The sequence below is a fragment of the Scyliorhinus torazame genome, chromosome 10, assembly GCF_047496885.1.
Source record: "Scyliorhinus torazame isolate Kashiwa2021f chromosome 10, sScyTor2.1, whole genome shotgun sequence".
NCBI lineage: Eukaryota > Metazoa > Chordata > Chondrichthyes > Carcharhiniformes > Scyliorhinidae > Scyliorhinus > Scyliorhinus torazame.
This window is the reverse complement of record NC_092716.1, coordinates 48,817,613-48,845,382: the sequence shown is the minus strand read 5'-3', so window position 1 is coordinate 48,845,382 and position 27,770 is coordinate 48,817,613. Positions and strand designations below refer to the sequence as shown.

The 27,770-nt window shown below is 50.8% G+C and overlaps 1 long non-coding RNA gene across 1 annotated transcript in view; it reads left to right on the top strand.

The window, feature by feature from the left end:
- The first annotated feature begins 7,797 nt into the window (after positions 1 to 7,797).
- Positions 7,798 to 27,770, top strand: part of LOC140384816 (uncharacterized) — a 1,322,501-nt gene continuing 1,302,528 nt past the window's right edge. The window contains exon 1 of the long non-coding RNA XR_011933146.1: positions 7,798 to 7,858. This is a non-coding gene — a long non-coding RNA (uncharacterized lncRNA). The remainder of the gene's footprint in view (positions 7,859 to 27,770) is intronic.

Below are 27,770 nucleotides of genomic sequence, written 5' to 3'. Positions count from 1 at the left end.
GGTCAGCCAAGAGTGGGGGTGAGGGCGACCTTAAGGGTCGAGAGGCTATAGATGGTGAGTGGGGGCAGGGGTCCATCGAACTCCAAGGTAAGACTTTTGAGGTGGCATTGGAAATCTAGACCTAGTAGTAGGGCAGCGCAGAGTTGAGGGAGGACGTAGAGCTTGAAATTTTTGTACTCGACGCCCCGTACTTTAAGGGTTGCGACACTGTACCCACGGACTTCCACGGAATGTGATACGGAAGCCAGGGAGATTTTCTGTGTCGCGGGTAAAATTGGGAGGGAGAAGCGCCGTACCGTATCTGGGTGAATGAAACTCTCCGTGCTCCAGGAGTCGAAGAGGCAGGTTGTCTCGTGGCCGTTAATCCGGACGGCCATCATGAATTTTGTGACGTGATGAGGTTGAGATTGGTTGAGGGTGATGGAGGCGAGCTTCGGAAGGTGGGTGGGCTGATCGAGGGTAGCGGAGGCCAGCGTACGATCTGGTGAGCAGGGGTTCCGGGAGGCGGCGGGGTGATTCCAAGGTGGCAGCCCCCACGGGTCGCACATGGCGGATAGCGTCGAAGATGGCGGCCCCCACGGGTCGCACGTGGCGGGTGGCGTCGAAGATGGCAGCCAAGATGGCGGCCCCCACAGGTCACATGTGGCGGATGATGTGGAAGATGGGGGCGGTCCCCGCAGGCTACATGCAGCGCTGCTGGGTTTAGAGACAAGTCGGGCCTGGCAGACTTTAGAGAAGTGGCCCTTCTTTCCGCACCCGTTGCAGATCATGCTCCTCGCTGGGCAACGTTGTCTGGGGTGCTTACCCTGGCCACAGAAGTAACATTTCGGGCCTCTGGAGTTGGCAGGTCACTGCGCGGCACAGGCTTGCGGCACCCCTGGGTCAGGTGATGGCAGCGCCTACGACGTCCACGAGGGTGCCGCGTGGTCGGAGGTGTAGGCATCCATGTTATGGAAGGCCACTTCCAACGAGTCCAAGAGTTGTACTGTGTCTTGGAGGTCGAGTGTACCCCCTTCTAGTAGGCGCTGGCGGATGTAATTCGATTTTATGCCTGCGACATAGGCGTCCCGGATCAGCAATTTGGTGTGCTTGACAGCCGATACCGCCTTCCAACTGCAGTTCCGGCCGAGTACCCGCAAGGCGTGCAGAAATTCATCTTGCGATTCTCCGGGGCGCTGTCGCCTCGTGGCAAGGAGATGCCTAGCGTACACCTCGTTGACTTCCTTAACATACTGCCCCTTCAACAGCGTTATCGCATCCTTGTACGAGGTAGCATCTCTGATAAGAAGGAAAACTTGCGGGCTCACTCGGGAGTTGAGGACTTGCAGCTTGTGGGTCTCAGCGACGGCGGCGGCGGAGGAATCAATGTAAGATTCGAAGCAGCTTAGCCAGTGTTCAAACGTGGCAGTGGCGTCGGCTGCTTGGGGGTCCAGCTCCAGGCGATCAGGCTTGAGTTGATTAAATTGATGTACCATCAATTACGTCAGCCGAGAGTTGGGAGAGTAAACTGTGGCTTTAATCAGCTAAAAGATGCCTACTGGCAGCCGGTCCCAGAATGAGGGCAGGGCTGGAGGTTAGCTGCCTTTATACTTGAACCCGAGGGGCGAAGCCAGCAAGGATAAACCCAGACATGTAACAAACAGTAAGTACAATAAGTAAGAACAGTATGCACAATATAATACAGTGGTTCACCACACCGAACAGGGGGAGTGTGAGAAGGACAAGGGTGAGGGAGCGCCAAGGAGGTGCCGGATGAAGCCCCGCGTGTACCAGCGCCGCATGTACACGTTTGAGGACCTTCCGGACCTTGCATGCAGAAGGAGACTGCGGTTGAGCAGGGAGACAGTCAGACACATCTGCCAGATGATGACACACCTGGCACCGCAGAGGTATGGGGGAAGACATCTGCTACCGGTGGCCGTCAAGCTGACGGTCGCGCTGAATTTCTACGCGACAGGTCGTTCCAGTCGCCGAGTGGGGACCTGTCCGGCATCTCCCAGGCATCTGCGCACAGGTGCATCCGCGCCATCACTGACTCCCTGTATGCTCAGGCGGAGCGGTACATCGAGTATCCTGTGGATCGCGCCCCCCAGGATGTCCAGACAGCCAGCTTCACTGCCATCTCCGGGATGCCCTGGATGCATACCGCCCTACGGCCACTGGTGGATAATAGGCCGCTGTACACTCACTGAAAGGGGTACCACTCCATGAACATACAGGTGGTTTGCGATCATCAGATGCGTATCATGCATGTCTGCGCTACAATGATGCCCATACAGGGACAAGAGGTATGGTGGAGAGGTGCTTCGGGATCCTGAAGATCCGCTTCAAGGGCCTGGACCGCTCTGGAGGGGCCCTCTAGTACAAGGCAAGAAGGGTCGCCCGCATTTCGGTGGTCTGCTGCGTCCTCCACAATATAGCCCAGCATAGGGGCAATGTGCTGGAGGAGGATGAGGATGAAGGTCAGGCCTCGCCAGACGACGAGGATGAGGGGGAGGGGGACAATGAGCAGGATATGGGGCCCGGGCAGGAATGGGAGGTCGCACTACGATATCGCCAGGGCAAACGCGCATGGGAGGCACTGGTCGCAGCATGCTTCACCGACTAGGTGGGGGGGGTGGGGAGGGACGCTGGCCAGGGGCACAGACACTGCCATCCCACATCCATACCCATACCCCCCACCTCCCACACCACCAAACTGCACGCATTCACATCCCCTCCGTTATACATACCTGAGGCACTACGAGCTGGGGGCACTGGGTTGCCAGTGACAGCGGGTCTGGTCTGTGGGATGGAGGATGATGACAACCTGCTCTGTGATGGGCTCCGTGCTCCACATCGTTTGACAATGTCTGACTCATGCCCACAGTATCACCTTCCACCTGTGTGATCCCTGCATGCGAGCTGGCCAGTCCATCTCAGCTGGCCTGTTGAATTGCTGGGGTGGGGGCGGTGGGGACGGTTGGGGCGGGGGCGAGAGGGGAACACGGTCAACCCACTGGGCCTTCACTCGTCCGCAAACCCCCACTCCCACTAGCCAGCACTGACCGCCCTACCCCCACACCCATCAGACAGAGCACAGAAGCAGGTTTCAAATGTGTTTAAACAGGTGTTTAATGTGAAGGGGCATATATAGTCTGTGCCCTAGCCCCTATAACTAAACTGTGCCCTGCACCCGTGCCAACTTAACTGGTGTCTAACATTTTGGTCTTACGGGCCCCAACACTACTCCTAGGTTGTTCCGCAGATGGTAGAGCAGGAGTAGAGGCAGATTGCTGTGACTCCTGCCCTGCGACGAGGGTCCCCGTTGGCGCACATCTTCTGGGGTGGCCCGGCCTGGATGGGGCGTCCCGGGTGGCTTGGCGCCGTCCTGTTCTGCCATTGCACGAGGGACAGTGGGGGGGGGGGGAAGCTGCGCTGTTCCTGCACCTCCCCAGCGGGGGTCACCGGCATGGGCCTCAGCACCTCCTCCTTCCTCAGGGTGCCGGGCTACTCCATGGGATGGGGCAGCGATCGGAGCCATCCCCTGAGGCCCTCCCCACCATCTGGCGCTGCCAGTCCTCGAGGCCCGCTCTGGTCTCGACAAGGCTCTGCACGTTCGCAGCCATGGAACACAGGGAGTGGCCCATCTCTGTCTGGGATCTCACAACATCACTCTGCGACTGTGCCACCACCCTGAGGGTCTGTGCCACATCAGCCAGTAAGTGGGCCGCATCCCACAGGATGTGGGCCACGTCCCTCTGGTCCCTCTGGGACTGGGCCACGTCCCTCTGGGACTGGGTCACCTCCCTCTATAACTGCGCCGCGCTGGCCTGCGCTTGGGCAATGCCGCCAATTCTCTCAGCGATGGCCTGCTGTGATTGGGCCATGCTGAGGAGCGCTGCTGCAATCTCCAGGTGACTCTGGCACCCGGTTGCCTGTGAGAGGACAGCCCTGACCTGGATCTCGAACCCCGCCTGCACAGAATGCCCCAGGCCTTGCACTGCTAACCCATTTCCGACACCGTCATCCCCATTGCCTCCACCGTGGACACTCGGTGCGGTTTCAGCCTGGATGGCATGCATGACTGGCATCACCCCCAGCTCCTGCATGCGGATGGACTTCTCCACCAGTGCCCGCAGGTGCTGGATGCCGAACGTCATCCCCTCCCGTAGTCCCTGGGTCCATGCCTGCATCTGCACTGTGGGTGAGACTGGATGTTCCAAGAGCCCGGGACCCGCCTGTGCGACAGTTGGTTCCTGGGGACGTGCTGACCTCCGACCGTCCAGCCCCTCGGCTGCTCCTACCTGCACCTGCTGTACTGGACCGATTGTGTGGTCTGCTCTGCCCTGAGGAGGTCGTGCAGTTTCTTTCTGCACTGGATGGCAGTCTGGCGACTTCGCCAACGGCGCTGACGGCATGTGCTACCTGCGCCCAGGCACTGCGAATGGCGGTGCCTGACGACCTTCCTTCCGGGCCGGGGTACAGGACCATCCGCCGCTCCTCCACGGATCTAGGAGGGTCTCCAACCCTGCGTCCTGGAATCCCGATGCTGCTCTCCTGCCAGCCATGTTGACTGCGACAGTGTTTGTGGGGCAGTGGGGGGGAATGAATCATTTAAGTGCGGCTGCTGCTGTGTGTCAATCATGGAACTGGTGAATTTGGTGCCATTTCGCTTGCAAACGGTGGCGTTTCACCTGACCACCATGCTAGCCACTTTAGAGTTGGTGAATCGTTGCACCTGTCGCGCCGTTTTTGCCGTCGTCAAAGTCCACAGTTTTCACGATGGTGTCAGCATTTAGTCTCAGAAATGGAGAATCCAGCCCCTTGTCATTCATCGACTGCCTGCCATCCCTTTTAACTCTGGATCTCCAACTGTTTTGTCTCGGGCTTCCTCTCTCTTCTCGGGTTTGCTCTCTTCCATGAACTTGTTCAGAAATATCTGTGGTGAGTCAGTCCTCTTTTCCTGCTTAACCAATCATCAGAAAATATGACAGAAGGCTTAATGATAAATTCCTTGCCTAGTGTGCTGAGAAATGCTGTATTCTGTCATTATACTGACATGAATTTCAACAGATCTTAAAACAAATATGGTGTTGTAAAGATCTACCTTTTGCAGAAGTGTAATTTCATGCTTCCCAAGACAAAGAAAGTGAGGCTTGAATCTGATAATAGAAACATGCCTGTGGTGCCAAAACATTGTGTGGAGTATGAAGTTGCTCGTGGAATTGTATATGACGGGTGATGAGAGAATCTTTTTGTATGAGGAATTCCTCGGGAAATGTGCTTCTTTGCTGACTTGTTGACCTTTATCTTATTGCAGCATGTTGTTTTTAACTCAAAGCAGGACATTGATGTTTATCTCTTATGACAGGATATGATGGTCTGATGTTTCACACATAATATGCTTAATCCTGAGCCCAGATTAAGTTGAGATCTTTCTCTTGATAAACGAGATGCTAGTTTAGAAGAGGCCTTTCTGGCACCCCGGCAATTGACTAGCTCAAACAACCAAACATTTAATTTTATTTGCAGAACCAAGGCTTACAATCGCTTTCCACTTCAGTTTTTTTAATAAACATTTTATTAAACTATCAAATAAAAATATATATAATAATAATAATCTTTATTGTCACAAGTAGGTTTACATTAACACTGCAATAAAGTTACTGTGATACATTGAAATAAGAATAGAAATTTGGGAGCACATTTATCTTGCCAGATTGCAGCCAACTGATACATTTCTGTATTTCTTCTGGGCTTAAGGGGGATTCCAGTTCCCATTTCCTGCCTTCTTCTATAGTGTGTAAAGCATCTAGAAACCTCATCATGTTCAAGGTGTCTGGAGGAGGATTTGACTCAAATAGCTAATGGTAAAATGAGCTGAAAGCCGCATTAAACTGGAGAGGGGCTGACACTAAGTTGTCTTCTTTGTTCCGAATCCGAGGGATTTCTCGGGAGGCAGCCTGTTTCTTGAGTTGAATCGCAAGAAGACGACTCGCCTTCTCCCCATGTTCATAGAAAGATGCCTCAAGAATGTCTTAACTGATGCACCACTTCATTCGTGGAAATCAATTTGAATTGAAGTTGTAGGTTTTTTCTATGCATCAGTAGTTCGGCGTCGGGACAAATGAATATTGATCGTCAACCTCCAGGATGGAGTCCACTAGCCTTTGTCCCACTCTTTTCTGTTTTGCAATGTGAGCTTTATGTGAGATCTATCCACTTATGATGGCCGGTAGGGTTTCCCAGAGTGTTGAAGGAGCAATTGACCCTGTTTTGTTGAGCTTGATAAAGTCTGCTATGGCAGCAGACAAACACTCACAAAATTGGTCACCAGGCAGTAAAGTGGTGTATTGTCTCCAGGGCGGATGTTCAAGAGTGCCAAAATCAAAGTAATGATCATCAAAATGAAGGATATGATCAGAGATGACAATTGCCGAGTACTCGGCTGTTCTTACTGAGGAGAGGAGGGATTCGTCAACAATAAAAAAAATCAATTTGACGCGGGCACGTTGAACATGTGAAAAAAAAGAAAATTCTTGACTGTTTGGATGCAGAAAACTTTCCCTCCAATCCGTTCCATGAAAGAGGTCAATGCCCTGGACATCCCAGAATGGGTCAGGGATTGTGGCATAGAGCTGTCTAATTTAGGGTCGAAGACACAGTTTAAGTCCCCTCCTAGGTTCGTCTGATGTGAGTCTAAGTTGGGGAGGGGTTTATGAAGCTCAGGTTGCCCCAATTGGGAGTATAAATATTCACTAAAATAACCGGAGTGTTTTCCAGTGAACCACAGACAATAATATAATGCCCATTGTGGTCATCCATAATACGGGAGGGAGTAAATTGTATTTTTTTATGGATTAGTATTGCTGTGTCTCTAACCCTACCATTAAAACATGAGTGAAAGATACCATAGATATGCCTCCTGCAGGAACACAGCACCTGAATTTAGGCCCCTTAAATGCGCAAAGGCCCTTGCCCTTTTTACTGGTCCATTCAACCCCTCTAGATTATAAGGCGGAAAGGGGAACCTCCACTGCCTCTCCCTCCAGGGTGAGCTATTATATCTGTAGATCAACAAGCAAGGAATCTTGTTAAGCCATGATGAAGTGATCCCACCAGGACAGTGGCTTGGCCTGGACCAAACACCAGACAAATACAGAGCAGTGGACAACATCAAACAACTAACTTGAACCCCCTCCTTCCCCTTCTCCTCCCCTAGCCCAACAATCCCCAACAAAAATATTAATATAATTATAAATATTAAATTTATACAAAACCTGAATTTATTAACACTATAATCTAAGCTCCCACTCACAAGGTGTGTGCGATGGGGAGATGCAGTATACCCATTTTTGTACCTTTCCTTTACTAATCTCATCTGTAGCTATAGCTGAGAGGCTCTCCAAGGGTTAATGTAGGAATGGGAAACAGTAGCGCCCACAGTGTGACGTTAAGAGATAGATGACCTGAGACTATGATCAGTTATGGACTGGACAGAGACCTGTGTGGAAGAAAGTATGGAGTTAGTTCAAAGATTGAGCTAGACCGTGCATATATCTGTATATATGAACATTGTTAGGAGTTATCAATAAACGCTCAATATTCAACCATACAAGGCCTTTGTCAGATCTGTCGGACAGAGAACAGTTCAGAGGTGATATATTCCTGCTATTTTTACCCTCACCTTTTTGATTTGTGATCAGTAATGCATATCACCTTCATTTTTGAGCAATGATTGCAAATCTTGCTATCAGGCAGAAACATGTATTGATTTTGTATCAGTAATGATGGACTGCTTTATTTTCAGGAAGTAAGATTCGTGAGATGGGTCAGTTGATGTGACAGTGAAGCGATGGAAAGGAGATCCCAGAAGGTACTTGAATTTTTGCACCCAATTTGAGGTTTTCAAATGATTTCCCAATGGTTTTAAGTTCAATATATTATTTTTTAAATTGAAATACATGCACTCAGTTAAGTATGCAGTATATTTATCTCTTATTTATTAATGGTGAACACATTTTTAGTCTTCGGCCTTACAGTTTATGTTAAAATCATGTTGCCATAGTACTATTATCAAGACCATTACTAAGGAGGCAAACAGAAATGATAGTCTTGTTCTAGCATACATTCCAGTTAGCTGTATGAAAGTCTCAGTGCAGTTTGTGAGTACTTTGCATCTTTGAGCGAAAGACACACGGTTTTCAGGTCAATTATAAGTGAGCTTTCTATGAAATCCTTCAATAATTTTATTTTATAAACTCAGATCAGCATGGTGATGTTCATGAGAGTTGGATATGGAAACCCCCTATCACAGCTTTTGTCAGCAGCACTCTCAATCTCCACACCATTCTGGTGGAAGAGGGTCAAGTCCTGATTGAAAGTAGGAATCAAACTTAAACATTTCCAAGATCGTCATTTAGAAAGTCGATATTCTGGGGGAGATACAGCTGCGTGGGAACCAGGTGAGGAGCTGGAAAAAGGTGATGGCTAATCGACAAGGGGGGGGGGGGGGGGTAGGAAGCCCCCCAACCCGGCTGATCACGTGGAACGTGAGAGGGCTGAACGGGCCGATAAAGAGGGCACGGGTACTCGCACACCTTAAGAAACTTAAGGCAGATGTGGTTATGTTACAGGAAACGCACCTGAAACTGATAGACCAGGTTAGGCTACGCAAAGGATGGGTGGGGCAGGTGTTCCATTCGGGGCTAGATGCGAAAAACAGGGGGGTGGCTATATTAGTGGGGAAGCGGGTAATGTTCGAGGCAAAGACTATAGTGGCGGATAACGGGGGCAGATACGTGATGGTGAGTGGCAAACTACAGGGGGAGATGGTGGTTTTGGTAAACGTATATGCCCCGAACTGGGATGATGCCAATTTTATGAGGCGGATGCTAGGACGCATTCCGGACCTAGAGATGGGAAAGCTGATAATGGGGGGAGATTTTAATACGGTGTTGGAACCAGGGCTGGCTAGGTCGAAGTCCAGGACTGGAAGGAGGCCGGCAGCAGCCAAGGTACTTAAAGATTTTATGGAGCAGATGGGAGCTGTAGACCCGTGGAGATTTAGCAGACCTAGGAGTAAGGAGTTCTCGTTTTTCTCCTATGTCCATAAAGTCTACTCGCGAATAGACTTTTTTGTGCTGGGAAGGGCGTTGATCCCGAAGGTGAGGGGAACGGAGTATACGGCTATAGCCATTTCGGATCACGCTCCACACTGGGTGGACTTGGAGATAGGGGAGGAAACAGGAGGGCGCCCACCCTGGAGAATGGACATGGGACTAATGGCAGATGAGGGGGTGTGTCTAAGGGTGAGGGGGTGCATTGAAAAGTACTTGGAACTCAATGATAATGGGGAGGTCCAGGTGGGAGTGGTCTGGGAGGCGTTGAAGGCGGTGGTTAGAGGGGAGCTGATATCAATAAGGGCACATAAAGGGAAGCAGGAGAGTAAGGAACGGGAGCGGTTGCTGCAAGAACTTTTGAGGGTGGACAGACAATATGCGGAAGTACCGGAGGAGGGACTGTACAGGGAAAGGCAAAGGCTACATGTAGAATTTGACTTGCTGACTACGGGCACTGCAGAGGCACAATGGAGGAAGGCACAGGGTGTACAGTACGAATATGGGGAGAAGGCGAGCAGGTTGCTGGCACACCAATTGAGGAAAAGGGGAGCAGCGAGGGAAATAGGGGGAGTGAGGGATGAGGAAGGAGAGATGGAGCGGGGAGCGGAGAGAGTGAATGGAGTGTTCAAGACATTTTATAAAAAATTATATGAAGCTCAACCCCCGGATGGGAGGGAGAGAATGATGGGCTTCTTGGATCGGCTGGAATTTCCCAAGGTGGAAGAGCAGGAAAGGGTGGGACTGGGAGCACAGATCGAGGTAGAAGAAGTGGTGAAAGGAATTAGGAGCATGCAGGCGGGAAAGGCCCCGGGACCGGATGGATTCCCAGTCGAATTCTATAGAAAATATGTGGACTTGCTCGCCCCGGTATTGACGAGGACCTTTAATGAGGCAAAGGAAAGGGGACAACTGCCCCCGACTATGTCTGAAGCAACGATATCGCTTCTCTTAAAGAAGGAAAAGGACCCGCTACAATGCGGGTCCTATAGACCTATTTCCCTCCTAAATGTAGATGCCAAGATCCTGGCCAAGGTAATGGCAATGAGAATAGAGGAATGTGTCCCGGGGGTGGTCCACGAGGACCAAACTGGGTTTGTGAAGGGGAGACAGCTGAACACGAATATACGGAGGCTGTTAGGGGCAATGATGATGGCCCCACCAGAGGGGGAAACGGAGATAGTAGTGGCGATGGATGCCGAGAAAGCATTTGATAGAGTGGAATGGGATTATTTGTGGGAGGTGTTGAGGAGATTTGGTTTTGGAGAGGGGTATGTTAGATGGGTGCAGCTGTTGTATAGGGCCCCGATGGCGAGCGTGGTCACGAATGGACGGGGATCTGCATATTTTCGGCTCCATAGAGGGACAAGGCAGGGATGCCCTCTGTCCCCATTATTGTTTGCACTGGCGATTGAGCTCCTGGCGATAGCGTTGAGGGGTTCCAAGAAGTGGAGGGGAGTACTTAGAGGAGGAGAAGAACACCGGGTATCTTTGTATGCGGACGATTTGCTACTATACGTGGCAGACCCGGCGGAGGGGATGCCAGAAATAATGCGGATACTTGGGGAGTTTGGGGATTTTTCAGGGTATAAATTGAACATGGGGAAAAGTGAGTTGTTTGTGGTGCATCCAGGGGAGCAGAGTAGAGAAATAGAGGACCTACCGTTGAGGAAGGTAACAGGGGACTTTCGTTACCTGGGGATCCAGATAGCCAAGAATTGGGGCACATTGCATAGGTTAAATTTAACGCGGTTGGTGGAACAAATGGAGGAGGATTTTAAGAGATGGGATATGGTATCCCTGTCACTGGCAGGGAGGGTGCAGGCGGTTAAGATGGTGGTCCTCCCGAGATTCCTCTTTGTGTTTCAGTGCCTCCCGGTGGTGATCACGAAGGCTTTTTTTAAAAGGATTGAAAAGAGCATCATGGGTTTTGTGTGGGCCGGGAAGACCCCGAGAGTGAGGAAGGGATTCTTACAGCATAGCAGGGATGGGGGGGGGGGCTGGCACTACCGAGCCTAAGTGAGTATTATTGGGCCGCTAATATTTCAATGGTGAGTAAGTGGATGGGAGCGGAGGAGGGAGCAGCGTGGAAGAGATTAGAGAGGGCGTCCTGTAGGGGGACTAGCCTACAGGCTATGGTGACAGCCCCATTGCCGTTCTCACCGAGGAACTACACCACAAGCCCGGTGGTGGTGGCTACACTGAAGATTTGGGGACAGTGGAGACGGCATAGGGGAAAGACTGGAGCCTTGGGGGGGTCCCCGATAAGAAACAACCATAGGTTTGCCCCGGGGGGAATGGATGGGGGATATGGAATGTGGCAAAGAGCAGGAATAACGCAACTGAAAGATCTGTTTGTGGATGGGAAGTTCGCGAGTCTGGGAGTGCTGACTGAGAAATATGGGTTGCCCCAAGGGAATGCATTCAGGTATATGCAACTGAGGGCTTTTGCGAGGCAACAGGTGAGGGAATTCCCGCAGCTCCCGACACAAGAGGTGCAGGACAGAGTGATCTCAAAGACATGGGTGGGGGATGGTAAGGTGTCAGATATATATAGGGAAATGAGGGACGAAGGGGAGACTATGGTAGATGAACTAAAAGGGAAATGGGAAGGAGAGCTGGGGGAGGAGATCGAGGAGGGGCTGTGGGCAGATGCCCTAAGCAGGGTAAACTCGTCATCCTCGTGTGCCAGGCTAAGCCTGATTCAGTTTAAGGTATTACATAGGGCGCATATGACTGGAGCACGGCTCAGTAAATTTTTTGGGGTGGAGGATAGGTGTGCGAGGTGCTCGAGAAGCCCAGCGAATCATACCCATATGTTTTGGTCATGCCTGGCACTACAGGGATTTTGGATGGGGGTGACAAAGGTGCTTTCAAAAGTAGTGGGGGTCCGGGTCGAACCAAGCTGGGGGTTGGCTATATTTGGGGTTGCACAAGAGCCGGGAGTGCAGGAGGCGAGAGAGGCCGATGTTTTGGCCTTTGCGTCCCTAGTAGCCCGGCGCAGGATATTGTTAATGTGGAAAGAAGCCAAGCCCCCGGGGGTGGAGACCTGGATAAATGACATGGCAGGGTTTATAAAGCTAGAGCGGATTAAGTTTGTTCTAAGGGGGTCGGCTCAAGGGTTCACCAGGCGGTGGCAACCGTTCGTCGAATACCTCGCAGAAAGATAGATGGAATGGAAAAAAGAAGGCAGCAGCAGCTGCCCAGGATCGGGGGGGGGGGGGGGGGGGGGGAGGAGGACCCAGAAGGACTCTCAGGGTTGTTAATATATACTGTATAATATGTATAGGTCGTTGCGACAGATAATTATATATTGGACTGTTAAATTATATTTTTGGAGAGTGTTACTTGTGATAAGGCAGTTGCCAATTAGGGTTAGTTTTCATTTTTGTTATTTATTATTTATTCATTTTTTTGTTTATAAAATAGGTCATTGTTATTTGTGTTGTTATAATATTGTGTAAAGGATGCACAATGTACTGTGTTGGTTGACCAAAAATTTTCAATAAAATATTTATTAAAAAAAATAGAAAGTCGATATTATTTATTTTTGAGCAGGTCACCAACTGCCTCACCCAAAGAAGACCACCAATTTAAATTGATGGGGAAAGTAATGCCAGCAAGAACTGTGGATGGAGGAGACCATGCAAATCGTTAGTAGGAGAAGAAAAGTCCACTCTTTTTAAAATATATACTTTTATTCGAGGCTTTTTACATATATACACAAAATATCAGAGGCGCAACACATCAACCTGAACAGACACAAATCCCCAACCTCCTGCGATACCAACACCCCACCACATCCTGCCTTCCAAATTTTTACCCCATCACCCCCCCCCCCCCCCCCCCCCCTTTTTGCTGACTCCTCAATCCTACTCGAAGAAGTGCAGCATTGTGGCGCAGTGAGTAGCACTGCTGCCTCACGGCACCGAGGTCCCAGGTTCGATCCCGGCCCTTGGTGGAGTCCGTGTGGAGTTTGCCCATTCTCCCCATGTTTGCGTGGGTTTCGCCCCCACAACCCAAAGATGTGCAGGGTAGGTGGATTGACCAAGCTAAATTGCCCCTTAATTGGAAAAAATGAATTGGGTACTCTAAATTTATTTTTAAAATGTTTTTAAAAATCCTCCTCGAAGAAGACTTCCGGTGGCAGCCATGAAGTGAATGGTCGCTTAATTGGTAGCTCCTGCTTGTGGTGGACCTTTGAGACCTTTTTCCCCGACTTATGGGGGATTTGATTGGTAAAATAGGAGACTGGTAAGGTAGAGGAGAAGAATCTCCCACCAGTTTATGGATTTGTGGACCAGAAGTAGTCTGCAAAGGAGAGATCATTGGGTAAAGAAGGCAGTGGAGTCTGCAGCACAGGAAAACATGGCAGAGGCTCAGGCACTGGGATTATCGGACCAGTGGTCAGCGAGCAGCTGGTGGAATTCCTTCAGGAGAGCTTTTCCAAGCAAAGGCAAGAGTACCTGGACCCGATTAAGACGGGGATTGACCGGGTGGAGCAACGATTGGAAGCCCAGGGCCAGGCAATCCAGAAGGTGGAAGAGGCGGTGGCTGAGCACGAGAACCAGCTAACCGCGATGGCAGCGGAGATGGGGCTGATGAGGGACCACCAGAAAAGGCTGCAAGAAAAGGCGGAGGATCTGGAGAACAGGTCACGTAGGCAGAACGTCAGGATCGTTGGCCTCCCGGAGGGCATCGAGGGATCGGTGGCAGGGGCATATGTGGCGCGTATGTTCGAGAAGCTGCTGGGGGAAGTTACGTTTACTCGACCCTTGGAGGTGGACAGGGCGCACAGAGCGCTTATGAGGAAGCCACGGATGAATGAGCCACCGAGGGCGATGGTGGTACGAATGCACCGGTTCATGGACAAGGAGCAGATCTCGAGGTGGGCCAGGCAGACGAGGAGCTGCAAATGGGAAGATAACGAGCTGCGCATTTACCAGGACTTGGGTACGGAACTGGCCAAAAGAAGGGAGAGCTTCAATAAAGTTAAATCGTCCCTCTTTAACAAGGGGGTGAAGTTCAGCATGTTGTACCCAGCTCGTTGGTGGTCACGTACAAGGGTCAATAACTGTATTTCGGATCGCCGGATGAGGCGATGAACTTTGTTAAGGGCAGGGGACTGGCAGGTGATGGAGGACGTTGAACTTAGGGGTGAGTAATTCTGTACCTATGCTGCTAAGTTTATTTTCCCTTGGGTTTTGTATGTATGGTTTTTGTACCACTTTTTGGGCCATTGCTCAGTATGCGGGTTAACTTGGTTCTTAATGGGGGATGGTGGGTGGAATTTTCTTCTTTGTGTTTGTTGGGGATTGCTATGTTTTGCATATGTACGTTTGAGCGGGGGGGAGGGTCACCAGTGGGGGGTAGGATGCTTAGCGCCATCGGCGTGAGCTACCAGGTAGCTGGGTGGGCTAGCTCACGGAAGCGCAGTGGGGGGGCGACCTGGTCATCAGTTTGTTATGGGGGGTTGGGATTGTTATTTTGTTAGAGGGGGTGGGAGGGGGGGAATTGTTTTGCTAACAGGGGAGGGACTGGCGCTTGGAGATAAATTGGAGGTCGATGACGATGAACAACCGATGGTGTGCGTGAGAAGGCTCGGGACGTGAGCTGGAGGCTGGCCCAAGAAGGGTGATAGTCTCCCCCCCCATTAATTAGGCTGGTCACATGGAACGTGAGAGGGCTGAATGGGCCGGTCAAGAGGGCTTGCGTGTTTGCGCATTTGAAGAGTCTGAAGGCGGACGTGGCAATGCTACAGGAGAAATACCCGAGGGTAGTGGATCAGACTAGGTTGAGGAAGGGTTGGGTTGGGCAGGTATTTCATTTGGGGCTAGACTCTAAAACAAGGGGGCTTGCAATCTTGATCAATAAGCAGATGTCATTTGAGGTAGAGAATATAGTGGTGAACTCAGGGGGTTATGGTGAGTGGGAAGCTGGAGGGGATGTCGGTGGTATTAGTGAATATTTACGCTCCAAATTGGGACGACGCGGAGTTTATGAGGCGGGTGTTGGGGAAGATTCCGGACCTGGACTCGCATAGGTTGATTATGGGGGGAGGGACTTTAATACGGTCGTTGATCCGAGGTTGGATCGGTCGTGTTCAAGGACAGGGAGGGAGCCAGCCGCGGCAAAGGAGCTAAAGGGGTTTGTGGAACGGATGGCCACAGGCCGGACACCATTTACAAAAGGCATTGGATCGGGAGGCGTGTAACGAGACGGAGAACGGCGCTTCCGTGATGAACGGCATAACGGTTGTACATCCACGGGCCGTGGGACCGAGGACTTCCCCTCGGAGGCATCCTGTGTCTATATCTCGGAGTTGGAGTCCAATGCCTCCGTCAACTCGCCGTCCCTATCTCCACGCGGTACTGCAACAACCTGCGCGTGCTTTGAGTGCGGCACCAGAGGAAGGTCGTGAGGATGAACCTCCACTGTGTCTGGTCTCTGCGGCTGTAGACGTGAGCTCCGGGGTGGGGAATCTTCGGAAGAGGCGGCCTTCTGGACCGAACATGGTCTGTATGCTTGCGCTGGAGACGACCCTGGGCTTGCACCTGGGAAGAGATCGGGCCCGTTCGTTGAAAGGCACCACCAGCAAAATTTCGAACTAACACTGGATCACCAGGCGCAAACTGCCGAATTGGCCGATGCCGAGAAAGCCCATGACCCTGCCGTTCCTGAGTGCGGCGTACTTTTGCGCCAATGTCCGGGAAAACCATGCTAAGGCGGGTGCAAAGCCTCCGGCCCATTAGGAGTTCCGCGGGAGCTAGCCCAGTCACCGCATGTGGAGTGGTCCTATACCAAAACAAAAACGAGCTAGTCTAGTTTCCATAGACCCGGAAGACTGTTTCTTTAGGCCCCGTTTGAACATCTGCATTGCGCGCTCCGCCAACCCATTGGAAGCCGGATGGTATGGAGCGGTGTGGATATGGCATGTGCCCTTCATCTTCATGAACCTCGTAATCCCCTCACTTGTGAAAGGAGTGCCTTTGTCCCTGACAAGCACCTCGGGGAGGCCATGCATACTGAAAGACAAACGCATCTTCTCGATCGTTGCGCAGGATGTTGTGCCGACCATCGTATGCACCTCTAGCCATTTAGATTGGGCATCGATTAATAAAAGGAACATGGATCCTTGAAAAGGGCCGGTGATGACCCTGGAGACACCCTGGGTGCTGTTGCACCCATGATGTTTTGGACCAGCACTGATTGGCGCCCGGCTGCAGCCTCCCTGGGGTGGCCGGTGAATCGAAGGAGGCCATTGGATCCCGCACAGGTAGGCCGTAAGTAGTTTTATGACGTACTTCCATGAGCGTCATTCAGTCACGCCCATTTGGGGTGGGTTTCCGAATCTGACGTCTCGCAAGGCTTCAGAGAATCCCGGGAGGCGTGGAGGCTGTCAGGAGGCTCGCTGGAGGGCTTTCTTCGTATTCTCCGGCCACGTTGCACTCAAGCGAGCGCCCAACAAGGCCAAAGATTTGAGCCGAAGGTTACAGAGTGGTCATGACTGGGAGTTAAGTATCCAGGGGTATCAGACTATTCAGAAGGACAGACGGGAAGGTGAAGGGAAGTGGTGTAGCTGTGATATGTAAGGATGACATTAGGGTGGTAATGAGAGATGATATAGGTTCTATGGAGAGAAAGGTTGAATCCATTTGGGTGGAAATTAGAAATAGTAACGAGAAAAGGTCGCTGAAAGGCGTAGTCTATAGGCCACCAAATAGTAACATCACGGTCGGGTGGGCAACATACAAAGAAATAACTGATGCATGTAAAAATGGTTCGGCAGGTGTCATTTTAATCTATATGTTGATGGTCTAACCAAGCCAGTCAAGGGAGCCTTGAGGGGGAGTTCCTAGAATGTATCCGCAGCAGTTTCTTCGAACAGTATGTAATGGAACCTACGAGGGAGCAAGCTATTTTAGATCTGGTCCTATGTAACGAGACAGGAATAATTAATAATCTCGTAATTAGGGATCCTCTTGAAGGAGCAATCACAGTATGGTTAAATTTAAAATACAGATGGAAGGTGAGAAGGTAAAATTCAATACCGGTGTCTTGTGCTTAAACAAAGGAGACAACAATGGGATGAGGAAGGAGTTCGGAAAGGTAGACTGGGAGCAAAGACTTAACGGTGGGACAATTGAGGGACAGTGGAGGACCTTGAAAGCGATTTTTCGCAATGCTCAGTGTAATGACCTCCAATTGGCATTATTGGTTGGCCAATTGGAGTATGAGCTCCCTCAATGATAGCTCATTGAGGGGGCCCACATAAGCACCTGTGCAGGCTTTGTGAGGCAGTCTTAAGTTGACTGGAATGCTAGCAGCACTGTTTGGAGCTGCTCTTGTATATAAGTTATTGCAAATAAATACTGGTGTGATGATGGAACCCCTGCCTCCTGTGGATTATTACAGTGGCGACGTGGTAAACAAAGAACCTTGCGGAGACCAGCTGCTGCACTCGGAGGGTAAGCCTTGCTCTTTCAAAAATGCCTCTTTTTAGTAAGTTGGATGCATTTGACCCGACTATTGAGGACTGGTCCCAGTATGTGGAGAGAATGTGTTACTTTTTCCAGGCCAATGAGATAACGGAGGACGGAAGGAAACGGGTTATACGGCTGTCGTCGTGCGGACCCTCAGCCTTCGCCATTATACGTAGTCTAACTTATCCCGATACGCCGGACACGATACCTTTCCAAGAATTAACGAAATTGGTGGAAGAGCACTCTGAGCCCAAACCACCCCTCATTTTGCGTAGGTACAGATTCTACACAACGAAGCGTGAAGACAGAGAGTCAGTCACAAATTTCTTGACCCGCCTGAGAAGGCTGGCGGAAAAATGTGAGTTCGGCCCGACGCTAAATGAAATGCTTCGGGACCGGTTAGTGTGTGGCATAAATGACCTCCAAATACAGAAGCGCCTGTTGGCGGAAATGCAGCTAGACTGCAGGCGGGCGTTACAGCTTGCACTGTCCCTAGAAAAGGCAGCATGTCGGGCGCAGGAACTACAGGGCACGCCAATGGAGGTAGATACCTGGGAGAGGGACTACTACAATGGGTCCTGCTACCAGATAGCCGCCCTCAGGAAAAGCCTGAGGAACAGAGGGCCAAAGGAAAACCCCAGAACTGCCCCCAAGTCTGCTAGGACTAACTGGAGACAGAGGGAACTACCGGCTGAGGCTCCCCCAACAGAGAAGGACCGTTTCTGGCACCAGATAGAGTGGGGTAACAGCGACAGAAACCCTAGAAGGAGGTGGCAAAAGAGGAATAGCAGGTGGGGACGCAGGGAAGTACACAACCTAGATGCCCCATCCTCCTCCGAAGGGGAACAGTTATATAATATTGCGACGAAGAAAGCAGAACCTATTAAGATTACCCCACGGGTGAACGGTCGGCCGACAATAATGAAAATAGACACGAGTGCGGCCGTATCAGTAATGGGACGGCAACATTTAAAAAAATCAAAGATGGACTCCAGCCACTAACCCTAACAAAAACATCGACGAAACTTAAAACCTACACGGGGGAACCCCTGGAAGTTCTAGGCACGACTCATGTACCCGTGGAATATGACAAACAATTGCTCAGATTACCATTGACGATAGTAGAGGGCTCCGGACCGAACTTAATAGGACGGAACTGGCTGAAAGACCTAAACTTAGATTGAATGAAAATTTTCCAGAGTGGAAGCGGGCAGTTGAGTGGAGTACTCCAAAAATACCTGGAGGTCTTCCAAGAAGGTTTGGGGGAAATTATAGGCGCCAAAGCAACTTTGCACGTGGACGCAGAAGCCCTTCCGAAATTTTGTCAGGCCAGGCCGGTACCTTTTGCATTAAGGAAGAAAGTAGATGTCGAAATAGAAAGGTTATGATGCGACGGCATTATCAGACCAGTACAGTTCTCTGAATGGGCAGCGCCGGTGGTACCAATTTTGAAGCCAGACGGCTTGATACGTCTCTGTGGAGATTTCAAACAGACGGTAAACAAATGCGCACTGTTGGACAAATACCCGATCCCGAAAATAGACGACCTATATGCCAAATTGGCAGGTGGGCTTTTGTTCACAAAACTGGACATGAGCCACGCCTACCTGCAGTTAAAACTGGACAAGGACTCCCAGACGTTCGCTACGATCAACACCCTGAAGCGACTTTTTCGTTATACTAGGCTACCCTTCGGAGTGTCATCAGCCTGCACTATATTCCAGCATACGATGGAAAATATTCTGCAGGGACTACCGCAGGTGGCAATTTATTTGGACGATGTCTTAATCATGGGTAGGACAAACAGGGAACACTTAAGGAACCTGGAGGAAGTGCTCAGGCGTTTCGCAAAGGCAGGCGTACGGCTGAAAAGAGAAAAATGTGTTTTTCTGGCCCCACAAGTGACATACCTGGGATATAAAGTAGACGAGTCGGGCTTACACCCATTGGAAGGCCGAGTAAGGGCAATAAAAGAAGCCCCAGCTCCCACCACGGTCCAGGAGCTACGATCATTTCTAGGATTGGTAACATACTATGGCAAATTTATTGAAAATAGGTTGTCCATCCTAGAACCCCTCCACCAGCTACTAAAAAAGGGACAAGAATGGAAATGGTCCGCCCGCCAAAACCGAGCATTTAGGGACATTAAGGAACAGCTGTCATCCGAAAATGTCCTAGAGCATTATGACCCAAGGAAGGAGTTGGTGGTCATGTGTGACGCATCACCTTACGGGGTAGGAGCCGTCTTAGCCCACAGAGGAAGGAATGGGGAAGAACGGCCAATAGCCTATGCTTCGAGGACCTTGGCGATGGCTGAGAGAAAGTACGCCCAAATTGAGAAGGAAGGACTGGCGGTGATATTTGCAGTAAAAAAAATGTCACCAGTATCTGTACGGGCAGAAATTCACCATAGTGACGGACCATGAGCCGTTATTAGGGTTATTAAAAGAAGACAAGTCAATACCCCCGATTGCATCAGCTAGAATCAAAAGCTGGGCGTTGCTACTGGCGGCGTATAGATACGTTCTGGAGCACAGACCGGGAACGCGAGTAGCAAATGCAGATGCTTTGAGCAGACTTCCCCTCCCAGACACCCCGCCGCTAATACCGAAAGTAGAGGAGACAGTAATGACTCTAGATTTTTTGGACGCACAACATATTCGGTTGTGGATGCAAAAAGACCAAGTTTTAGCCAAGCTGAAGCATTTACTGCTAACAGGGGAACTGGAGAGACCAGTGGAGCCCAGATGCACCCATACTGGAGCAGAAGGGACCAAATAACCGTAGAAGACGGTATCCTATTATTGGGAGCCCGGGTAATAGTCCCAGCTCAGGGCCGTCGGGCAATCTTAACTGAGTTACATCACTGACACCCAGGGGTGTCTAAAATGAAGATGCTAGCTCGAAGCTACGTTTGGTGGCCAGGATTGGACACCGACATAGCAGCCTTGGTACGTCGGTGCCAGGAGTGCCAACAGGGGCAAAGAGTGCCACCAGCTGTGCCATTGCACCCGTGGGAATGGCCAGGCAGACCGTGGACCCGCCTGCATATTGACCACGCCGGGGCCCTTTCATGGGCTCAATGTTTTTGGTGATAGTGGACGCCCACTCCAAATGGTTGGACGTCCACCGGGTAAACGCGGCAAGCACAGCATCGACAATTGAAAAGCTCAGGGCCTCGTTTGCAACACATGGACTTCCGGAGGTATTGGTGTCGGACAACGGAACGGCATTCACAAGTGGGGAATTTGGAAAATTCCTAAAGGGAAACGGAGTCCGCCACATCAAAACGGCCCCTTACCATCCAGCGTCCAACGGCTTGGCAGAGAGAGCGTCCAGACACTAAAAGCGGGACTCAAGAAGCAGCCGGCAGCGTCAATGGACACAAAGCTCTCCCGCTGGCTGTTTGATTACAGGACCACACCGCATTCCACAACGGGCATACCGCCAGCTGAACTCTTAATGGGAAGGCGGCTGCGAACGAGGCTGAGTCTCCTTTTCCCAAATTTAACGGGGAAAGTGGAGAAACAACAGGAGGTCCAACGCAGGGGGCATGATAATAGTCGGCAGCAGAGACATTTCCAGGTGGGGGCACCGGTTTGGGTCAAGAATTATGGGAATGGACCAACATGGGTCAAAGGTAGAGTCCCAAACAGGGCCCATATCATATAAAGTTTCGCTAGGAGGTAAAGTGCTGAAGAAACACCTAGACCAAATAAGGGCAGCGGAACCACACCTGGAGGCAGTCAAAGCAGAACCGCCTCAAGCTGGGATAGCTCAGATGGGAAAGATACCCACACCCCAGCCCTGAGCAATTTTTCCAGACCCCGTCATCCAGTCGTCAGAGTCGGAGATGGACACGTTCGACGAGGCCGCCGCGACACCTCTCCCCGAGGAGAAGGAAGTACAACTTCCAAGGAGGTCGTCAAGGAAAAGACGGGCACCTATAAGGTACACCCCACCCACGTCGAACAACCCGGCGGACGACAGAGGTCACAGACCCGGACAGGAGGAGCAGGAAGAAGCTCAGAGGAATGCCAGCTGGCAGGAATTCCTCTGACCTTGGCGGGGGGGGGGGGGGGTGTAATGACCTCCAATTGGCATTATTGGTTGGCTGGAATGCTAGCAGCACTGTTTGGAGCTGCTCTTGTATATAAGTTATTGCAAATAAATACTGGTGTGGTGACGGAACCCCTGCCTCCTGTGGATTATTACACTCAGCAAAAATATATACCAGTGAAGAGGAAGGACTGTAGGAAAAGGACTAATCAGCCATGGATATTAAGGAAATAAAGGAGGGTATCAAATTGAAAGAAAATGCATACAAAGTGGCAAAGATTTGTGGGAAACTGGAGGATTGGGAAATCTTTAAATGTCAACAGAAAGCCACGACAAAAGCTATAAAGAAAAGTAAGATGGATTGTGAGAGTAAATTAGCTGCCAATACAAAAACAGATAGGCACTCTTTTTCGGTTTGTAGAAACATTTGCTAAGGTAAACATTGCTCTTTTAGAGGATGAGAAGGGGGATTTAATAATGGGAAATGAAGAAATGGACGAGGCATTGAATAGGTATTTTGTGTTGGTCTTCACAGTGGAAGGTATAAATAGCATGCAAATAATTGATGGCAACGCTATGGGAGGTGAGGATCTAAAACAAACATTATCACGAAGGAGGTAGTGATGGACAAGCTAATGGGCCTAAATGTAGACCAGTATCCTGACCCTGATGGAATGCATCCCAGGATAATAAATGAGATGGCGGGGGAAATAGAAAATGCGCTTGTGGTAATTTACCAAAATTCGCTGGACTCTGGGGTGGTCCCGGCAGATTGGAAAACAGCAAATGTGATGCTACTGTTTAAAAAAAAAAAAGAGGAGGTAGACAAAAGGCAGGTAACTATAGGCCTGTTATCTTAACTTCTGTAGTGGGGAAAATGCTTGAATCAATCATCAAGGAAGAAATAGCGAGACATCTGGATAGAAAATGTCCCATTGGGCAGACGAAACATGGGTTCATGAAAGACAGGTCATGTTTAACTAATTTATTGGAATTCTTTGAAGACATTATGAGTGTTGTGGACAACGGGGAACCGGTGGATGTGATGTATCTGGATTTCCAGAAGGCATTTGACAAGGTGCTGCACAAAAGATTGTTGCATAAGAGAAGGGTGCATGGCATTACGGGTAATGTATTAGCATGGATAGAGAATTGGTTAGCTAGCAGAAAACAAAAGGTGGGGATAAATGGGTTTTCGGTTGGCTTTCAGTAGCTAGTGGTGTACCTCAGGGATCAGTTTTGGGAACGCAATTATTTACAATTTACATAGATAATTGGGGACCAAGTGTAATGTCTCAAAGTTTGCAGATGACACTAAGATGAGTGGTAGAGTAAAGCGTGACGAGGACACTTAAAGTTTGCAGAGGGATATAGATAGTTGAAATGAGTGGGCAAGGGTCTGGCAGATGGAGGACAATGTTGGCAAATGAGAGATCATCCATTTCGGTAGGAATAACATCAAAATTGACTTATTTAAATGGTAAAAAAATTGCAGCATGCTGCCACGCAGTGGGACCTGGGTGTCCTTGTGCATGAATCGCAAAAAGTTGGTTTGCAGGTGCTGCAGGTAATTAAGAAGGCAAACGGAATTTTGTCCTTCATTGCTGAAGTGATAGATTTTAAAAACAGAGAGATTATGTTGCAGCTGTATAGGGTGCTAATGAGGCCATACCTGGAGTTTCCTTACTTGAGAAAGGATGTACTGGCACTGGAGGGGGTACAGAGGAGATTGACTATGTTGATTCTGGAGTTGAGAGGATTGGCTTTTGGGGAGAGACTGAGTAAACTGGGACTAAACTCATTGGAATTTAGAAGTATGAGGGGGGATCTGATGAAACATATAAAACTATGAAGGGAATAAGATAGAAGCAGGGGCGTTGTTTCCACTGGCGGATGAAACTAGAACTAGGGGGCATAGCCTCAAAATAAGGGGGACGAGATTTCAGACTGAGTTGAGGAGGAACGTCTTCACCCAAAAGGTTGTAAATCTGTAGAATTCCCTGCCCAGTGAAGCAGTTGAGGCTACCTTGTTGGATGTTTTTAAGGCAAAGATAGATAGATTTTTGAACAGTAAAAGAATTGAGCGTTATGGTGAGTGGGTGGGTAAGTGGAGCTGAATCCACAAAAACATCAGCCATGATCTTATTGAATGACGGAGCAGGATTGAGGAGGCAGATGACCTACTTTTGCTGCTAGTTCTTATGTTCTTGTGTTCATTACATCGGCCTCTCTTCCCACCTAGACTCCCGGATCTTCAGTCACACCAAATATCGCCACCTCCAGTCTCGAGGCCACTCTCACACCCAAAACCTTGGTCAAAACATCCGAGAACCCCCTGACAGAACCCCCTCAGTCTTTGACACACCCATAACATGTGGACGTGATTCACGGGCCTCCCTCTGCGCACCGCCCACACCTATCTTCCACCGCCACAAAGAACCTACTCAACCTCGCCTCAGTCATGTGGGCTCTATGTACCACTTTAATCTGGATGTGGCTTAACGTTACACAATACGAGGACACGTTCACCCTCCGCATGGCCTCTACTCACGTCCCAACCTGCACCTCCCCTCCCAGCTCCTCCTCCCATTGCGCTTAATCTCCTCCACCGGAGTGCCCTCCCTCTCCATCAATTCCTTGTAAATATCCAACACCTTCCCCTCGCCTATTTCTTCCTCCGACAACAACTTCTCCAGCAGCCCCGGGAACGACGGCACCTCAGGAAATCCCTCACCTGCAGATAATGGTCGGTACGTGATGGGGAGTGGTAGGTTGAAGGGCGTGCGGGTGGTATTGGTGAACGTATATGCCCCGAATTGGGATGATGCCGGATTTATGAAGCGCATGTTTTTGTCGGATTCCGGATTTGGAGGCGGGGAGCCTGATAATGGGGGGGGGGGACTTCAACACTGTGCTGGACCCAGCACTGGACCGTTCTAGCTCCAGGACAGGTAAGAGGCCGGCTGCGGCCAAGGTGCTTAGGAGGTTTATGGACCAGATGGAGGGAGTGGATCCATGGAGGTTTGCCAGGCACTCGGTGGCCAGGGAATTTTCCTTTTTTTCCCACGTCCATAAAGCCTACTCCGGATAGATTTTTTCATTGTGAGTAGGGCGCTAATCCCAAGAGTGGAGGGCACGGAATATTTGGCCATAGCCATTTCAGATCATGCCCCGCATTGGGTGGAGCTGGAGCTGGGGGAGGAGAGGGACCAGCGCCTGCTGTGGTGCCTCGATGTGGGACTGTTGGCGGATGAGGAAGTGTGCGGGCAGATTCGAGGGTGCATCGAAAGATACTCTGAGGCCAATGACAATGGGGAGGTGCAGGTAGGGGTAGTCTGGGAGGCGTTGAAGGCGGTGGTCAGGGGAGAGCTAATCTCCATTAGGGCCCATAGGGAGAAGAGAGGAGAGAGAGAGGGAGAGACTGGTGGGGGATATATTAAGGGTGGACAGGAGCTATGCAGAGGCCCCCGAGGAGGGACTACTTAGGGAGCGACGGAACCGCCAGACAGAATTCGACTTGCTGACTACTGGGAAAGCAGAGGCGCAGTGGAGGAAAGCGCAGGAGGCGGCGTATGCGTATGGGGAGAATGCGAGTTTTCGGAAGAGGGAGGCAGCGAGGAAGATTGGTGGAGTTAGGGATAAAGGGGGGAACACGGTGCGGAGTGCGGTGGGAATAAACAAGGCATTCATGGACTTCTATGAGGAGCTGTACAGGTCGGAGCCCCTGACGGGGAGGGAGGGATGCGCCAATTTCTAGATCGGCTGAGTTTCCCGAGGGTGGAGGAGGAGCAGGTGGTTGGGCTGGGGGCACCGATTGGGCTGGAGGAGCTGGCTAAGGGACTAGGGAGCATGCAGGCAGGGAAGGCCCCGGGGCCGGATGGGTTCCCGGTAGAATTTTATAGGAAGTATGTAGACCTGCTGGGCCCGCTGCTAGTGAGGACTTTCAATGAGGCGAGGGAGGGGGGGATCTTGCCCCCGACAATGTCCAGGGCACTGATCTCTTTGATCTTGAAGCGGGAAAAGGACCCATTACAGTGTGGATCGTACAGGCCGATCTCGCTCCTCAATGTCGAAGCGAAGTTGCTGGCGAAGGTTCTGGCCACGAGATTTGAGGACTGTGTCCCGGGGGTGATTCATGAGGACCAGACGGGATTTGTGAAGGGTCGGCAGCTGAACACCAATGTGCGGAGACTCCTTAATGTAATAACGATGCCTTCGGTGGAGGGGGAAGCAGAGGTACTGGCGGCTATGGATGCGGAGAGGGCCTTTGATAGGGTGGATTGGGAGTATCTTTGGGAGGTGCTGCGGAGGTTTGGGTTGGGGGAGGGGTTCATCAGTTGGGTTAGGCTACTGTATAAAGCCCCGGTGGCGAGTGTGGCTACGAACCGGTGGAGGTCGGAGTACTTTCGTCTGTACCGGGGGATGAGGCAGGGGTGTCCCCTGTCCCCCTTGTTGCCGAATCTATGTGGCTACGACTGGACAGCCAATGTGGCGATGATCTGTAAGTGGGTAATGGAAGGGGAGGGGGCGGCGTGGAAGAGGCTACAGATGGCTTCCTGTGTGGGCACGAGTCTGAGGGCGGTGGTGACGGCACCGTTGCCGCTCCCGCCGACAAGGTACACCATGAGTCCGGTGGTGGCGTTGACTCTGAAGATTTGGGGGCAGTGGAGGCTTTGGTCCCCGATTCGAGAGAACCATCGTTTCGTCCCGGGAAGGATGGATGGGGGGTTTCTGAGCTGGCATCGGGCAGGGATTAAAAGAATGGGGGACCTGTTCATTGATGGGACGTTTGCGAGCCTAGGGGCGCTGGAGGAGAGGTTTGGGCTACCCCCGGGAAACGCTTTCAGGTACATGCCAGTGAGGGCGTTCGTGAGGCGGCAGGTGAGGGAATTCCCGCTGCTTCCAGCATGCAGGATTCAGGACAGGGTGATCTCGGGGATATGGGTTGGAGAAGGCAAGGTCTCGGCGATTTACCAGGAGTTGCAAGAAGAGGAGGAGACCTCGGTGGAGGAGCTAAAGGGCAAATGGGAGGAGGAGCTCGGGGAGGAGATAGATGAGGGTCTGTGGGCTGATGTCCTGAGTACAGTTAATTCTTCCTCCTCTTGCGCCAGGCTCAGCCTGATACAGTTTAAAGTTGTTCACAGAGCGCATATGACGGGGGCGAGGTTGAGTAGGTTCTTTGGGGGTGGAGGGCAGATGTGTGAGGTGCTCGGGGAGCCCAGCAAATCACGCCCATATATTCTGGACGTGCCCGGCGCTGGATGGGTTTTGGAGGGGCTTTGTGAGGACTATGTCCAAGGTGGTGAATGCCCGGGTCAAGCCAAGCTGGGGGGCAGCATTATTTGGGGTATCGGACGAGCCGGGAGTGCAGGAGGCGAAAGAGGCCGGTATTCTGGCCTTTGCGTCCCTGGTAGCCCGGTGGAGGATTTTGTTACTGTGGAAGGATGCGAAGCCCCCTAGCGTGGGAGCCTGAATTAATGACTTTGCAGGGTACATCAAGCTGGAGAGGATAAAGTTTGCCTTGCGAGGGTCTGTGCAAGGGTTCTTCAGGCGGTGGCAACCATTCCTAGACTTTCTCGCAGAGTGTTAGCAACCCGGGGGGGGGGGGTTCTTCTGGGGTGGCGTTTGGCTTAGGATGGGGTGTTTCCCTATTTGTGTTTTTATTGTTATATGGGGGGCTATGGTAGTTTGGGGAAATTCTATGTATTATTCTTGCGGGTTGCGTTCTTATGTTTTTGTTTCTTTTTTCAGTATTGGGGGGGGTTTTGTTGAAAATCAGTTGAAAATTTGAATAAAGATATTATAAAAAAAAAAGGAAATCCCTCACCTGCAGGTACCTAAAGATTCCCTTTTGGCAGCTCATAACTTACTCCAATGCTTCCAGCTTCCCAAACTTGCCGCCTACAAACAAGTCCCTAAAATAAATACTCCATCCCCACTTGCCACCACCCCTGGAACCTTGCATCTAGCCCCGCCGGCTATGATTGTTGCATTTCGGCGCCTGCATCGACATGCCCTCCAGCCCAAAATGTTGCCTGCACAGGCTCCACACCTGTAATGCCAAAACCACCACATGGCTCACGGAGTACATGACTGGCGAGAATGAATGAAATGCCAACAACAGAGC